The sequence below is a fragment of the Podarcis liolepis genome, assembly GCF_965112155.1.
Source record: "Podarcis liolepis genome assembly, chromosome: W".
In the NCBI taxonomy this organism is placed as follows: Eukaryota; Metazoa; Chordata; class Lepidosauria; order Squamata; family Lacertidae; genus Podarcis; species Podarcis liolepis.
Genome location: NC_139568.1, coordinates 19556761 through 19572535, shown reverse-complemented (window position 1 = coordinate 19572535; position 15775 = coordinate 19556761). Strand labels below are relative to the sequence as shown.

At 48.9% G+C, this 15775-nt stretch overlaps 1 long non-coding RNA gene across 1 annotated transcript in view; it reads left to right on the top strand.

The window, feature by feature from the left end:
* LOC310697721 overlaps positions 1–15775 on the top strand; it is a 126935-nt gene that overhangs the window by 65861 nt on the left and 45299 nt on the right. The gene's annotated exons all lie outside the window — the stretch shown is intronic.

Genomic DNA, 15775 nt, shown 5'->3' with positions numbered 1-15775 from the left:
GGAGGACACAGGAAGAGTCTGATGCATAGAGATGCCACCACCTAATTTTATGATATTGGCCTGTGTGTCAACCTGGACTTTGTCAACCTAATGCTCTCTGGGTATTTTGGACTACAACTCCCATCAGCTCCAGTCAGCAGAGCCATTTTGGACTACAACTCCCAGCAGTCATGGCCAGCACTGCCATGCTGGCTGGGGCTGATGAGAATTGCAGGGCAACAATGTCTGGAGGGCTTTTGCCCATTGGACAAAGCCTGTACTAACACACTGAAAACATGTCCTTTACTGAAATATACTCGGAGTCGAGTGTGGATTTCATGCCCTTTATTCAGCTCATAGGGGTGAGGAGGAATGAAAGTTTCACCAAAATATCTGCTTTATATACATTATTTAAAAAATGGGCCACAGGTGATCGGCTAATTCCGGGATTCTCCTGTAGGCCAATCAGGTTGCGGATTCACTTCCACCTGCAGCTGGATTGGGTGGCTCCTGCAGACCAATCATAATGCTGCATTGTTCGAGGACCAATCAGACTGCTGCATTCTGAATCCTATTGTTCTAGGAACAATCAGACTGCTGCCTTTTGGATCCTATTCAACTCAGTACACAACACCCCTCCCCTCTAAGTTCCAGTCCGGCCCGGGAGATTGCATTCATAGTCCTCAAGGTACGCCGGCTGCCTACATGTGCATTGCGGCCTGGGGTGTTCCCTGGTCAGGGGTTCGGGTTCTGGCTCGTGTTCCGAGGATGCTGGCTGTGATGGGGCTGTTTGGTCTGGCACAACCGGCTCACTCAGTCATTGCTCTGGTTCCGGTGTCCTTTCGGCCTCGTGGGTCCTCTCTGTATTTACTGATTCTGCCTCCCCTGCTGGCCCCTCCCTGCTCTACGGGCCTCACTTCCCCACTGTTCCCTTGGGACTCCTCTGACCTGTCCTCCTCCTGGTTTTCTCCTGGGAATCGTCGCTGTAGCTGGTCGCAGTGGCGGCGCCAGCATTGCCCCCCATCCGTTAGCACCTCGTACGACATGGGGCCAGTGACCCTGGTGACTGTGGCGGGTACCCATGCTGGGCCTGCCCCAAAATTCTTTGTGTACACTGGGTCCTGGGCCACAAAGGTCCGGGGTTTCCTGCCTACCCCCGCCCACTACATCCCCCTGAGCTCTGTCCGGGTGAAGGCGGTCCAGTCTGATTGCGAGGTGCTGGCCTATTAGTAGTTCAGCGGGGCTCCGGCCAATCGTTGAGCTGGGGGTGCTGTGCTGTGCTAGAAGGAATGTGGCAATGCGGTACTCTCAATCCCCTTGCGTCATGCGGTGGAGGGTGTCCTTGGTAGTCCGCACCATGCGCTCTGCTTGGCCATTGGTGGCAGGGTGGAATGGCGCCGAACGGATGTGGCAGATGGCATTCTGCGCTGTGAAGGTTTGGAATTCTCCTGACGTAAATGCGGTTCCGTTGTCTGAGACGAGAGTGTCAGGGAGCCCGTGGGTTTCAAACAGCCTGTGTAGTACCTGGATGGCTGCGGACGTGCAAGTGGACGGTACCAGTGCGACTTCCAGCCATTTGGTGTAGGAGTCCACCACTATGAAGAATGTTTTCCCCTGAAAGGGGACAGTGGAGTCCACGTGCAGGTGTGACCATGGTGCTCGGGTGGACTCCCAGGACTGGACTGGCGCCCTTGGGGGATCTGGGCGGGATTCTTGGCAGGCCAGGCAGTGTTTGACCCAGGCCTCTATCTCTCTGTCAATCCCCGGCCACCACACATAACTTCTGGCAAGGGCCTTCATTCTCACTACCCCGGGTGTGTCTCGTGTAGGGCTGTGAGGACCCTTTTGCGGAGGGGCTGGGGAATGACGACTCTGCTTCCCCATAACAGGCACCCCTTGTGGGCTGACAGTTCTTGTTTGCGGGTTTGTAGCCCATGAATTCTGGCCCGGGGCTGCTGCTGGGCCATCCCCTCCACACCCAGTCCTGGACCCGGGAGATGACCCTATTTTCCTTGGATTGGTGCGCAACTTCTTGCGCCTGAATGGGGTGGTCGGGAAGCAGCTCCAGGCTCATAACCTCTTGCACAGGCACTGGGTCGGGGCCTGTTGTATGCCTGGTGACATGCTGACACCGAATTGCAGCCGCTTTACCCTGAACGCTCCTCTGTGCCTCACAGTCGTCTGTACCTCTGCTGTGGCCTCATCCCCTGGCAGCTGTTGATACGCTTGGGCCAAGTCCAGCTTGCCAAAAATTTTTGACCCAGCCAGGGTGGCGAGGACATGGCTGACCACTGGCACTGGGTATGCGTGGGCCGTGAGGGCCTTGTTTATGGTACATTTGTAGTCTGCGCAGATGCTGACCGAACCATTAGTCTTGACAGGTGTGACAATTGGGGTTTCCCAGGGGGCATTGGGCAGAGGCTCCAGCACTCCTTGCTCCACGAGCCGGTTCAATTACTTGTCTATACGGGGTTACAGGGCGAACGGGACCCAGTGGGCCTTGATCCTGACAGGTCGTACTGCGGGGTCAAGCTGTAGGCCAATGGTGGGGCCCGTATACTGTCCCAATTCCCCATTGAAAACCTCCGGAAATTCCTTGCATATGGCATCCACGTCCACTTCTAAGCTAGTGTGGTTCACCCCGGTGACGGCTAGCCCCAGTGGTCCAAACCATGCCAATCTTAGTAAGCTAACGCAGGGGCCCTTGACCACAAGCAACTCCAGTTGCTGCCTCCGCCCTCGATATTGCACCCTGAAGGTCCCACCCCCACTGTGTAGAAGGCATTTCGACGAGCCACCACTGAGGGCTGCGGTGAGAAGTGCCCCTTCAGCCATTCCATTATTGTTTTGTAAGGAACAGTAGCGATGTCTTCAGGCGCAAGGAGAGCCCGGGCAATTTCGAACATATCCTCTCCACAGACGCTGAAGAGTATCGCCCTCTTCTTGGCGTCGTTGGTGAACACTTTGGCTTCTAGGAGGAAGGTGAAACGGGAGGCATACACTTCCCAGTCTCCTGATGCTGGGTTGAACAGCGAGAAGCTGCTGTCAGGTGCCATTCTGAGTTCCTTGGGTCCCGGAGCTGAAGCCTGGATACACGCTGCGAGGCAGCGGTGCGGCAGATGGCGGTGCTGCAGTGCTGTGTGTAGCTGTCAGCTCAGCTCAGCGGGATCCCATCCTCGTCGCCAGTGAAATATACTCCGAGTGGATTTCATGCTCTTTATTCAGCTCATAGTGGTGAGGAGGAATGAAAGTTTCACCAAAATATCTGCTTTATATACATTACAGTGGTGCCTCGCAAGACGAAATTAATTCGTTCCGCAAGTTTTTTCTTCTTGCGAGTTTTTCGTCTTGCGAAGCACGGTTTCCCATAGGAATGCATTGAAAATCAATTAATGCGTTCCTATGGAAACCGCTTGCGAGGCTGGCGGTGCGGAGAAGGGCTTTTCTCCCCACCGCAAGCCTTCAGGACAGGTACGGGAACAGAGGGGAAGGGGCGCAGCGCTTCTCCTCTGTTCCCGGGGCTTGCGGTGGGAGGAGGGTTTTTCCTCCCCACCTCCAACATTCCGAACAGCATTCTGAATGTTGGCGGTGGGAAGGAAAACCCTCCTCCCACCGCAAGTCTTCAGGACAGCCATCCGAAGGCTGGCGCGGGGAGAAGGGCTTTCTGCCCCACCGCCAGCCTTCGGAGGAGCCTTCCAAAGGCTGGCGCGGGGAGAAGGGCTTTCCGCCCCACCGCCAGCCTTCGGAGCAGCCTTCCGAAGGCTGGCGCGGGGAGAAGGGCTTTCCGCCCCACCGCCAGCCTTCGGAGCAGCCTTCCGAAGGCTGGCGCGGGGAGAAGGGCTTTCCGCCCCACCGCCAGCCTTCGGAGGAGCCTTCCGAAGGCTGGCGCGGGGAGAAGGGCTTTCCGCCCCACCGCCAGCCTTCGGAGGAGCCTTCCGAAGGCTGGCGCGGGGAGAAGGGCTCTCCGCCCCACCGCCAGCCTTCGGAAGGCTGCTCCGAAGGCTGGCGGCGGGAGGAGGGCTCCCCGCCCCACCGCCAGCCTTCGGAAGGCTGCTCCGAAGCCTGGCGGTGGGGCGGAGAGCCCCCCTCCCGCCGCCAGCCTTTGGAGCAGCCTTCCGAAGCCTGGCGGTGGGGCGGAGAGCCCTCCTCCCACCGCCAGCCTTCGGAGGAGGTCCAAGGACAGTGGGGAAGACGCGCTGCGCTTCCCCGCTGTCCCGGAGATTTCCCTATGGGCCTTCGTCTTGCGAAGCAAGCCCATAGGGAAATTCGTTTTGCGAAGCGCCTCCAAAACGGAAAACCCTTTCGTCTAGCGGGTTTTCCGTCTTGCGAGGCATTCGTCTTGCGAGGTACCACGGTATTATACAAAATATGTGCTTTATATACATTATTTACACAATGGGCTGCACGTGATTGGCTAATTCCGGGATTCTTCTGTAGGCCAATCAGGTGCGGATTCACTTCCACCTGGAGCTGGATTGGGTGGCTCCTGCGGACCAATCATACTGCTGCATTGTTCTAGGACCAATCAGACTGCTGCATTTTGGATCCTATTGTTCTAGGACCAATCAGACTGCTGCATTTTTGGATCCTATTCAACTCAGTACATAACACTTACCTTCTTCTGCAAGACTTTACAGGCCGCCAGGGCACCATAGGTAAAGGTAATGGGACCCCTGACCATTAGGTCCGGTCGAGGACGACTCTGGGGTTGCGGCGCTCATCTTGCTTTATTGGCCGAGGGAGCCAGTGTACAGTTTTCGGGTCATGTGGCCAGCATGACTAAGCCGCTTCTGGCAAACTAGAGCAGCGCATGGAAACGTCGTTTACCTTCCTGCCGGAGCAGTACCTATTGATCTACTTGCACTTTTGATGTGCTTTCGAACTCCTAGGTTGGCAGGAGCATGGACTGAGCAACCGGAGCTCACCCCGTCGCGGGGATTCGAACTGCCGACCTTCTGGTCGGCAAGTCCTAGGCTCTGTGCTTTAACCCACAGCGCCACCCGCGTCCCTTTTTGGACCACCCCATACTCACCGTCAAATCACATGTCATGTCCATGGGCACAACGTGCACACTAAAAAAGCAGTATCCACGGCTTCCTGGCAACACCGTGGGCCAAAAACGTGGTCTCGAACCATGAATCCTTATGGATCCTCAGGGATTTTGCATTGGACTACCCCTAACTCACCATCAACTCACACATCATGGCCATGGGCACAGCCTGAAAAACAAAAAACACAGGTCTGCAGCTTCCTGGCAACACCGTGGGCAAAAAACGTGGTTTCGAAGCACGGATCCTCATGGATCCTCAAGGTTTTCGCTTTGGTCCACCCCAAACACACCGTGAAATCACAAGTCATGTCCATGGGCACAGCCTGCACACACACAAAAATGGGTCCATGGCATCCTGGCAACACTGTGGGCCAAAAACATGGTTTCAAAGCACGGATCATCATGGATCCTCAGGGTTTTCGCATTGGCGAACCCCAAACTCTTTTTTTTTTAAAAAAAGTTTTTATTGCGTTTCTTTTCCATTAGTTCACAACATCTGTTACAAAACAGTGAGCAAGAAACATTTTTTATAAATAGACAGATATAAAAAGATAAGAAGAAAGAAGCAAGAAAAGAAAGAAAAAAAAAGAAAATTAAATTTCATATTATCTTTCCAAAAGTTACTCTCCTGTGGACCTCCTCACGTCCTCCCAACATTGCATTCTTTAGACTCACATTGTCAGCAATTTGTTACCTTATTTCACAACTTACTGTACCTTTCAATTATTATGTAACCAATTTCAAAAAAAAAATTGTAGTTCAATTTTAGTACCTTTATAATAAACATAATATACCTGTTTCAAATTGTCTTATTTTCCTCTGTTATAACTTACTTTGTCATTTACCTAATCAAATTGCCGGAGCATAACATTTCCTAATCGTGCACATTCTTAACATTCAAATAACTTATAGTACTTTTGCAAATAGTCCTTGAATTTTTTCCAGTCCTCCTCAACTTTTTCTTCGCTCAGATCTCGGATTCTGCCAGTCATTTCTGCTAGTTCCATATAGTCCATCATCTGCGTCTGCCAGTCCTCCAGTGTGGGTAAATCTTGTGTCTTCCAGTGCTTTGCGATAAGAATTCTTGCTGCTGTAGTTGTATACATAAACAAGGTTCTATCCTTTTTTAACACCTTCCGGTCCACCATGCCCAGGAGGAAGGCCTCCGGTTTCTTGGGAAAGGTATATTTAAATACCTTTTTCAATTCATTATATATCATTTCCCAGAAGGCCTTCACTTTCGGACAGGTCCACCAGAGGTGAAAGAATGTCCCTTCTGCCTCCTTACATTTCCAACATTTATTGTCAGACAGGTGGTATATCTTAGCTAGCTTGACTGGTGTCATGTACCACCGGTATACCATTTTCATAATGTTCTCTTTCAAGGCAGTACATGCCGTAAACTTCATACCGGTGTTCCACAACCTTTCCCAGTCCTCAGACATAATGTTATGTCCAACATCCTGTGCCCATTTTATCATAGCAGATTTAACTGTTTCATCCTGTGTATTCCATTTAAGCAGCAAGTTATACATTCTCGAAAGTACCTTGGTCTTTGGTTCTAGCAATTCCGTCTCCAATTTCGATTTCCCCCCCTGAAAACCAACTTTTTTGTCCATTTTAAAAACCTCTTGAATTTGAGCATAATGTAGCCAGTCTCGCACCTTGCTTTTTAGTTTATCCTGGCTCTGCAGCTTCCAATTATCTCCAGATCTCTCAATTAATTCCCAATATTTTGGCCAGTAGGCCTCCATATTGGGTCTTTTTTTTTGGAGCCTTGGCTTCCATCGGTGATAGCCACCTCGGGGTCTTGCCTTCTAGTAAATCCTTATACTTCAACCAGACGGCAAAAATTGTTTTCCTGACAATATGGTTTTTGAACAGTTTATGAACTTTCGCCTTGTCATACCACAAATATGCATGCCAACCAAAGGCATTGTCAAACCCTTCCAGATCTAGGACATCAGTGTTCTCCAACAGGAACCAATCCTTCAACCAACAGAAGGCTGCAGCTTCATAATACAACCTCAAGTCCGGCAGGGCAAACCCCCCTCTTTCTTTCGAGTCAGTTAGTATTTTAAATTTTATTCGGGGCTTTTTGCCCTGCCAGACAAACCTAGATATGTCCTTCTGCCACTTTCCAAAGCATTCCACTCTGTCCACGATCTGTAGGGTTTGAAACAAGAATAACATTTTCGGCAAGACACACATCTTTATAGCTGCGATTCGACCTGACAAGGTAAGTTTCAATCTTGACCAAATTTCCAAGTCCTTTTTAATTTCCAACCAACATTTTTCATAATTATCTTTAAATAGATTCAAATTTTTGGTGGACAAAAATACCCCCAGGTATTTCACTTTTTTAACCACACTTAATTCTGTTTCTTTCTGGTACCCATCTGCTTCTGTAGATGTCAAATTTTTAACCAAAACCTTAGTTTTTTGCTTGTTTAACTTAAATCCCGCCACCCGACCAAACTCCGAAATGAGTTCAAGCACTCTTTTTGTACTAGATTCTGGCTCCTGTAATGTTAAAACTAGGTCATCTGCAAAAGCTTTCAACTTATATTGTTTTACTCCGACCTCTATACCTTGCACCAACCGATCCTCCCTAATCATGTTCAGCAACACCTCCAGAACAGAAATAAATAACAGAGGAGATAGAGGGCACCCCTGTCGTGTCCCTTTTTCAATTTTGAGTTCCTCCGACACCACATTGTTCACTATCAATTTAGCTTTTTGTTCTGAGTAAATTGCGTCTATTCCATTTTCAAACCCCCGCCCCACTCCCATCCCTTCCAAGTTTTTCTTCATGAACATCCAAGAAATGTTGTCAAATGCTTTCTCCGCATCAATAAAGATTAGGACCGCCCTTGTGTTCCTAATCTGCAAAAGCTCCAAAATGTCTATAATGTTCCTGGTGTTATCAGACATATGTCTACCAGGGAGAAAGCCTGCTTGGTCCTTATGAATTACTTCATTTAGCACTTTTTTAAATCTACTTGCCAAAATGTCTGCAAATATTTTGTAATCCACATTCAAGAGTGAGATGGGACGGTAGTTCTTAAGCTGGGTCTTTTCCAGTTCTGATTTAGGTATCAATGTGATGAATGCTTCTTTCCACGTTTCCGGTGCCCTCTTCCCCTCCATAATCTGGTTGCATACCTCCATCAAAGGTTGTATCAAATAGTCCTTCAAAGTCTTATAATATTTGGAGGTAAGCCCGTCCGGGCCTGGAGATTTGCCAAGTTGCATATTCTGGATGGCACCTTCAATTTCCTGTTGAGTTATTTTGCAATTCAAGATTGATCTTTTATCTTGACTTATTTTTGATAGTCCATTTGTCTTTAAAAATTGGTCTATTTCAGGTTCTTTCTGAGGCCCTTGTGCATAAAGGTCTTTGAAGTATCTGTGGAAGCACTTCCTGATTTCTTCTGGTTTCTGAACTATTCTTCCTTGGATCTCTAGATTTGTAACCGTGTTTAGCTTTTGTCTTTTTTTCAGCTGCCATGCTAGCAGCTTTCCACATTTATTTGCTGATTCAAACGATCTCTGTTTCATTTGTTTGATTTTCCATTCTATCTCTTGATTAATCAATTTCGAGTATTGTGCTTGATGGAATTTAATTTCTCTCAGCACCTCCTTTGACTTTGGTTTAGTTCTCAATTTTTTCTCTCCTTCGCTTATTTTCTCTAAGATTTTCTCCTTTTTTCCATTCCAAAATTTTTTCTTAATTGTGTTCTGTTGTATCAGAAACCCCCTCATGACTGCTTTACTTGCATCCCAGATCGTTCTTTTTTCCACCATGGTGTTCAAGTTTATTTCAAAATAGTCCTTTAGCGGTTTTGGGGCCTTCTTCACGATCTCTTGATCTCTTAGCAAGGTGTCATTCATTCTCCATCTAAAGGATCCGGTTGGGATAAGTCTCAATTCCATTTTCAAAGCGTTATGGTCGGAGCAAGTTTTTGGGCAGATTTCTACCTTTCTTGTTTTAGGTGCCAGCCCTCTAGATATCCAAATTTGGTCGATTCGTGTCCATGACAGGTGGGTCTCAGAAAAGAAGGTTCCTTCTTTGCCTAAGGGGTTCTTTGTCCTCCATATGTCAATCAAGTCCATATTGTCTGTCAATTCAAAAAAAGTTTTGGGAAGTCTGCCGTCTGTTGTTAAATTTTGGTTTTGGGATTTGTCCATATTTGTTGACACCACCCCATTCATGTCTCCCATGAGGATGATGTTAGAATAATCCATATAGTCCAGCATAGTCTCATGCAGCTTCTTGTAGAATTCTGATTTTCCGTCATTTGGTGCGTAAATTCCTAATATCATAATTTTCTCACCTTGTGTTTGGATTTCAATTGCCAATATTCTTCCTTGGTCATCCTTAAATAAAAATTTTGGTGACAGGTTCTCCTTTGCATATATCACCACACCTCTTTTCTTAACTTTATCCGATGAGATAAATTCTTGGCCTAGTCTTTTATTAATTAGCACTTTCCTGTGGAGCCTAGTCACGTGTGTTTCTTGTAAACATATTATGTCCAATTGTTCTTTCTTCAAGATATGAAATATCCTCCTTCTTTTTTCCGGGGAATTTCCGCCATTTATATTCCAACTAAGTAGCTGCAGAGACATCCTGTTCTAAAGTTGGTCCTAAAGTGGGGTGTCTTCCTTTTCCTCGGATCCCGAGGGTGTAGGCGTTGGCCCACCTCCAGGTGGCGCTGGTGTAGGTAAGGGTGGTAGCCAAGCTGCTCCTTTCTGCAGATCTTCCCCGTGGTCGTGCAGGAACTTTTGGTTGTCTTCAGTTGTTCTAATTTTAATCTTCTTTTCTTTGTAAGTGAAAGATAGTCCTTGTGGAAACTCCCACCTATAGGGTATTGCGTTGTATCTCAGCAGTTTAGCTAACTCTGAGTAGGTAGCTCTGAGTTCCAGTAGCTGTCTCGGGATATCTCTGTAAATTTCCACCCTTTTATCTTGTATTTCTATTGCTTTTTTGAAGTGAAGGCCTAGGATCTTGTCTCTCTCTTCCTTTGATCTTAAAATTATTAAACAGTCTCTGGATCTATCCTTCCTTACCAATCTTCCCAGTCTGAATGCCGAAACAATTTTAAAGTCTGTATCTTCCTTTATACCCCAGAACTTGGAGAATTCTTGTGTCAGGTATCCAATCAGGTCTCCTTTCTCAAGTTCTGGGATGCCTCTCAATTTAAGGTTGTTCTCGCGATTTTTCAATTCCACCATTGACAGATAGGCTTGTTGTTCACCCACCTGTTTGTGCAGAGGCTTGACTTCTCCCTTTATCTCCTCGACCTCCTTCTGTAAAACTCCCACTTTCTGGATAGCTTCCCCAGCTAATTCACGATTTTCAGCTGTTGCTCCTTGCAGGTTCTCTATTGCTTGTGTATGCTGGGAAACTTGTTCAGTCAATTTCTGGATCGAGGATGTCGCTTTGTCTATTTTCAAAGACTGGTCGTCCACCTTTTGATTTAGCTTTGACAATTGTTCCAATATTTGTTTCAAGACTGCATCTGATCCACCTGTTGCCATATCTTCCTCAGTGGGCTTCTCAGTCTTTTCAACTTCCGCCTTTTGTGCCACCAGCACAGTTGGCACCGATGATCGGCGTCCTTGGGTCAGAGTTGTTTGTAAAAGTTGTGCTGGTTTTTTTTCTTTTTCTTTTTCCTTGGCCTCTTTAGTTTCCTTGGCTTTAGATGCTCTTGTTCTCCCTGCACCGCTCATTACACATCTGTCAATGTTCAAGGTCAAATTGTCAATTGTCCCATGGGAAAGACAGATCCAATTATAAACAGTCAGTGGAGAGGAAGTCAAAACAAAAGTCAGTTCCCAGGTTTTTGTAATCCCACAGCCCTCTAGGGGGAGTGCCACCAAACTTCAAGAACAAAGAAGAAAGTTTTCCGCCATTAAAATTTCAATTGACGCAGTTCAGAAAATACAACAGTCCCTGCATAGATCAAAAGTTCACCAGAGCACTTTTTATCGTTAAACAAAGTTTCATAGAAGGTGTCTGCAACAATGTCACATCCAGTCTGTTACTGCTCAAAAGTATCAGTTAAGTTCCATAAGTTTCAGCAACTGTATCCGCAGTTTGACAATCTCTCCTCCCTGGCAGCCCGATAATCTGGCTCTTTAAAATTGCAGCCCAAAAAGTAGGAGGAAAGTCCCAACTTAATACTTAAAGTCCCTTTTATTCAGTAGCAGTTCCTCTCTTCAATTTAAGAAAAGGCAACTCCGTAAGTGCACGAAAGTTTAGACTTCCCAAAGTCCCTTTTAAAATGCTTCCCGCTTCTCAAGTCCTTGCTTTGATCTTGCCAGCAATGCCGGGAGGCGGACTTCCCGTTTCTCGTCTCCCGGTTTCAGCCAAATTTAACAGATTCTTTATCAATTTCAATACCCCTTACTCACGGGTATGTTGCTTGCAGCTTGGTGTTGATTTTAGGAAGAAAGGTCAGCGCTCATCTGCAACAGCCGCGCGGCTTCACTTCCGCGGAAAGAGTGATGAACTCACAGCACCGCTCCCCCTCCTTCACTCCGGATCTCCTTACGGGGTCCCTTCTGTGGTTTTGGGGTAGCTTCTGGTGCCCGCCGAGTCCCACGGCCACGGGCTCACTCTACCCGTGGTTTTTCTTAGTGGGTCGCCGCTATGCCGCAGCGTGCGACCCTTTTCCGCGGAGCCCCTCTTCAAAGAGCGAAGAGGACCGCCATTACAGTTTCGCGCTGCCTCCGGAAGCCTTCCAAAGGCTGGCACGGGGAGAAGGGCTTTCCGCCCCACCGCCAGCCTTCGGAGGAGCCTTCCGAAGGCTGGCGCGGGGAGAAGGGCTTTCCCCCCCACCGCCAGCCTTCGGAGCAGCCTTCCGAAGGCTGGCGCGGGGAGAAGGGCTTTCCGCCCCACCGCCAGCCTTCGGAGGAGCCTTCCGAAGGCTGGCGCGGGGAGAAGGGCTTTCCGCCCCACCGCCAGCCTTCGGAGGAGCCTTCCGAAGGCTGGCGCGGGGAGAAGGGCTTTCCGCCCCACCGCCAGCCTTCGGAGCAGCCTTCCCCGAAGGCTGGCGGTGGGGCAGAGAGCTCTCCGCCCCACCGCCAGCCTTCGGAAGGCTGCTCCGAAGCCTGGCGGTGGGGCGGAGAGCCCCCCTCCCGCCGCCAGCCTTTGGAGCAGCCTTCCGAAGCCTGGCGGTGGGGCGGAGAGCCCTCCTCCCACCGCCAGCCTTCGGAGGAGGTCCGAGGACAGTGGGGAAGACGCGCTGCGCTTCCCCGCTGTCCCGGAGATTTCCCTATGGGCCTTCGTCTTGCGAAGCAAGCCCATAGGGAAATTCGTTTTGCGAAGCGCCTCCAAAACGGAAAACCCTTTCGTCTAGCGGGTTTTCCGTCTTGCGAGGCATTCGTCTTGCGAGGTACCACGGTATTATACAAAATATCTGCTTTATATACATTATTTACACAATGGGCTGCACGTGATTGGCTAATTCCGGGATTCTTCTGTAGGCCAATCAGGTGCGGATTCACTTCCACCTGGAGCTGGATTGGGTGGCTCCTGCGGACCAATCATACTGCTGCATTGTTCTAGGACCAATCAGACTGCTGCATTTTTGGATCCTATTCAACTCAGTACATAACACTTACCTTCTTCTGCAAGACTTTACAGGCCGCCAGGGCACCATAGGTAAAGGTAATGGGACCCCTGACCATTAGGTCCGGTCGAGGACGACTCTGGGGTTGCGGCGCTCATCTTGCTTTATTGGCCGAGGGAGCCAGTGTACAGTTTTCGGGTCATGTGGACAGCATGACTAAGCCGCTTCTGGCAAACTAGAGCAGCGCATGGAAACGTCGTTTACCTTCCTGCCGGAGCAGTACCTATTGATCTACTTGCACTTTTGATGTGCTTTCGAACTCCTAGGTTGGCAGGAGCATGGACTGAGCAACCGGAGCTCACCCCGTCGTGGGGATTCGAACTGCCGACCTTCTGGTCGGCAAGTCCTAGGCTCTGTGCTTTAACCCACAGCGCCACCCGCGTCCCTTTTTGGACCACCCCATACTCACCGTCAAATCACATGTCATGTCCATGGGCACAACGTGCACACTAAAAAAGCAGTATCCACGGCTTCCTGGCAACACCGTGGGCCAAAAACGTGGTCTCGAACCATGAATCCTTATGGATCCTCAGGGATTTTGCATTGGACTACCCCTAACTCACCATCAACTCACACATCATGGCCATGGGCACAGCCTGAAAAACAAAAAACACAGGTCTGCAGCTTCCTGGCAACACCGTGGGCAAAAAACGTGGTTTCGAAGCACGGATCCTCATGGATCCTCAAGGTTTTCGCTTTGGTCCACCCCAAACACACCGTGAAATCACAAGTCATGTCCATGGGCACAGCCTGCACACACACAAAAATGGGTCCATGGCATCCTGGCAACACTGTGGGCCAAAAACATGGTTTCAAAGCACGGATCATCATGGATCCTCAGGGTTTTCGCATTGGCGAACCCCAAACTCAACATCAAATCACACATCATGTCCATGGGCAAAGCCTGCACTACAAAAAACACGGGTCTACAGCTTCCTGGCAAAACCGTGGCCCACAAACTGCATGTGAGAATGTGTGTGGAAGCTCTCTCACACAGCAGGAGTTAGTTGCCTTTATTGTACTGGGAGTGGGAGGATTACAGGCATATTTTGGTCCAGTGGGTACCAGTGGCTAACCCCTTTCTTATACAAATGTCCCAGCTTGTGTAACTGAGGTGCCACAACAGGGCAGGGAATGTGGAACCTCGGGTCCAGGGGCCAAATAGTGTCCTCTAGGTGTCTGTGTGGCCCTCTGCACTCATCCCAGGCACATACCCCTTAAACCAGGCCTCTCTGCACCACCCCCTGGCCTCACAAGGGAATGTAGCCCTTGAGCCAAAAAAAGGCTTTTCCACCCCTGAACTACAGAAGGGTTATGAAAAAGAAAATTCATAAATGTGTTTTGATTTATTCTCTCCCACCTGCCTCCAACTTCTCCAGAGGGCGGTAGTTGGAGCATTCTTTGGCACTGCCCTTCTTTGGGATTGGGATGTAGACTGATCTTCTCCAATCCTCTGTCCACTGCTGAGTTTTCCAAATTTGCTGGCATATTGAGTGTAGCACCTTGACAGCATCATCTTTTAAAATTTTAAATAGTTCAGCTGGAATATCATCACTTCCACTGGCCTTGTTATTTGCAGTGCTTTCTAAGGCCCATTTGACTTCACTCTCCAGGATGTCTGGCTCAAGGTCAGCAAGCACACTACCTGGGGTGTACGAGCCATCCATATCTTTCTGGTATAATTCCTCTGTGTATTCTTGCCACCTCTTCTTGATGTCTTCTGCTTCTGTTAGGTCCTTACCACTTTTGTCCTTTATTATGGTAAACTTTGTACGAAATGTTCCTTTCACATCTCCAATTTTCTTGAACAGACAATCAATGTTAGCGTCATGAACATTCTTAACTTTGTCATAAAACTCTTTAAACCTTTCTATCTATCTATCTTTAAACCTTTCTGCTCCGGCAGGAAGGTAAACGACGTTTCCATGCGCTGCTCTAGTTTGCCAGAAGTGGCTTAGTCATGCTGGCCACATGACCCGGAAACTGTACACCAGCTCCCTCGGCCAATATTGCGGGTCAGGGGACCCTTTACCTTTACCTTTTATGGGGTGGTCCAATACAAAATCTCTGAAGACCCATGGTTTGGAACCATGTTTTTGTCCCATGGTGTTGCTAGTGTTGCAGGAATTTCCCCTCCCCCAACCATCTAGTTATACAAGCATGACCCACACGCACAACTCCCATTTGTAAACTTTTATTTGAAAGGGCTTCTGTAAATAAGGAGGCACCTAAACATAAGTCTACCCCCCACGGAACCCATTCCCTATTCTCAAATTTGGTAGACCGGTTCCCTATTCAAATGAACCGCTGCGCTCCAGCCAATGAATGTAACCGAACAGCGCCCCTTATGGCAGCCAAGCAGGTACTGCAGGGCCAATGTCTACCCCTCTCAATGACTTTGACAGCCACTAATACAATGTATCCGGGTTTAATTGACTGTGACTAATCTTGTCATAATGTATCAGAATGTTTCCTCTTTGAGTGAAAGTGTCTCTACCTCTGTAGTGTTTCTGTTATTAATTCAAAGAAATTCAGCTGTACATCGGATCTGTACTGTTTCACTTTTGTTTTGCACCTTGGAAGAAGGACTATCAAAGGGGGGCTTGACATAAGGCAGCCATAATCCCCCAAGCGTACCAACACGTCCGCAGTGAGCTCACCCCAGCGGACATGCCAGTGTTGATGGTGCCAGACTGTGGATCATTTGCATGGCGAGTTCCCACCTCCCACCAGAAGAAATAAAGACATGAGACACCATAATTAAGGTTAATGGGCAAAAATTGGCCACAACTTTATTGGTTACAGGTGATGAGCAGTATTGGCCTAGGCATTGGTCCTAATCAACTATCCGGCTTCAGGCTGTCTGTCTGAGAGGCTGGGAAGGGTTAACACCAGCAGGGGGAGCCCTGCTGATGCACATCAACTAGGCACTCCCCCAGGGTCACCGCTCAGGGGCGTGCCTTGGGCCCTGGCCTCCCTAGGCTTCGGACGGGGTCATGCCCCCGGAGTCCTTTACCGGACTACCCTTCGCAACCGGGGGAGGTGATGGCGCTCCTCCCCCCATTCATCTACATAATACCCCGACCAATGCCTCACCGCCACACGA